The sequence below is a fragment of the Oreochromis niloticus genome, unplaced genomic scaffold, assembly GCF_001858045.2.
Source record: "Oreochromis niloticus isolate F11D_XX unplaced genomic scaffold, O_niloticus_UMD_NMBU tig00006852_pilon, whole genome shotgun sequence".
Classification (NCBI taxonomy): domain Eukaryota; kingdom Metazoa; phylum Chordata; class Actinopteri; order Cichliformes; family Cichlidae; genus Oreochromis; species Oreochromis niloticus.
Window position 1 is genome coordinate 4212 of NW_020328222.1, and position 1882 is coordinate 6093.

At 39.8% G+C, this 1882-nt stretch overlaps 1 non-coding gene across 1 annotated transcript; it reads left to right on the top strand.

The window, feature by feature from the left end:
- The first annotated feature begins 811 nt into the window (after window positions 1-811).
- trnat-cgu (transfer RNA threonine (anticodon CGU)) lies at window positions 812-883 on the top strand. Its single transcript has one exon. It is a non-coding gene; the product is annotated as a tRNA-Thr (tRNA).
- Window positions 884-1882: the final 999 nt, after the last annotated feature.

The window sequence follows — 1882 nt, forward strand, 5'->3', positions numbered from 1 at the left end:
GAATGCAAACTTTCCAAGATACATTTATTCTACAATAAAAGTTTGGCCTGATGGCGGTGCTGGGGTTCTACAGTGTGGCCTGGTGGCCAAGTGGCAAGGTGTTAGTGTTGTAAACTGAAGATCTTGGATTCAATACCCATCTATACCTTTAATACAAGCTGACAAGGGAAACAAAAAGTCCCTTTCTGTACTAGACACTAGCTGTAAGAAACAACAGTCCGTCCAGGAGCAATGTTCTCCCGAAAGTCTGTTCTGGGCATCTTTTCACTCATCAAAGTGACTTCTTCAGTTTCACCTGACTGCAGGTTTCCACAGCCTTATAAAGAGTACATCTGCATAATGTCAGAAATTATACACAAGCATAAAAATAACAGTCCACTCAAGTTTTACAAAACACCATTGCTTATTGAGTAATAGAGCGTTATATACTGTTTATGATTTAACACCACCATGATGGTTTGTGGAGCATTGTGGAGTGAAATGTCACTGCTAAAGCTTGGCTGAAACTGGGTGATAGTAATTCTAACAGAATAATGCCGGTGTTGACCAGATGCACTATAAATGTGGCAACACTTTACAAGCTTGCAACATTTTTCATGCTTTCCTTGGAATGATGTTCGCATTTGGCAATCTTTCTCTGGGTTTTTGGAATATTGGAGAATGTTGCTTTTGAATGGACTGATTCTTATGCAGTGATTCTCTACTTTGAGCACTCAAACCAACTAAGATGACAAACATGTTCATCAATTCATTTAATTGAACAATTCAAGAGGAATATGATGTTACGGTATGGACAAAGCTCAGCCTGTGTGGCATAGTGGCCAAGTGGCAAGGCATTGGTCTCGTCTGCCAAAGCTCATGGGTTCAATCCCCATCTGTGCCTTTAGTACAGTGATTAAAAACCTGTTTGATTCTGTACTTGCTGATCACGTTGCTTTAAGTAGGGGAAACACTCTGCTCCCAATAACCAGAAACACTGAACAGAACTTTAGACATGACTCTGGTGCAACAACATCACTGTTGTTGGCGCTTTACTCAGTGTGAGTATCAGTTTCCTTTACTCACAGGTTAAATATTTAACAGAATATAACATACGTTGTGAAGAGTCAAAGTGGACGATCCAAACAGGATATCTGACAACAGGAGACATTCGCAAAGCATATTTACACTGATAATTCATATTAATGTTAATAATGACAATTTAATGACCATAATGCTTCCATCAAACTGAAATCCACCATTAATAAATCCTCAATTGATTTTTAGACACAACTACATTTAAGGGCCCAAATTTCCCAAATGACCACAAATTAGATGTTAAAGTCTTTTTCAAACCTACAGATACACATGCCTTACTGTTCAGAACAAGTTTTCACCCAAACACACATTTGCAGGGATAATTAAATCCCAATTACTGAGATTTCACAGGATCTGCACTCAACAGAGTGATTTGGGGGAAGCTGTCAAGATTTTATTCTCAGCTCTCTCCACTAGGGGGTACTGTTGGTCCTTTTTAAGAAATGTTTCAATTCATTCTTGCAGACCAAGCCAATTGATGTTTCTCCCCTCATCCCAGTGGTGATCACATATTCTCCCTCCACCTGCAAATTGGTCAGAGTTATCAAGAGCAACTTTCAAAGGTTCACTCAGGACACACATATGCTTCAGGATCACAAGGCAATTGCAGCCTTCAGGAGGAACAAAAACCTGGGTGATCTCCTTGTAAGGCTAAAATCTCACCTCTCTCTGAGCCTAAGCGCAGAGATCAGGGCAATTTTTCCAGCACCACAAGTGGGTGGGCAGTTATTCCAATGGTAATGTTTTTCTATCACTGTGCAAAGGGACTCCAAGATCTAAAAACTGTGTATATTTGATCACTTGT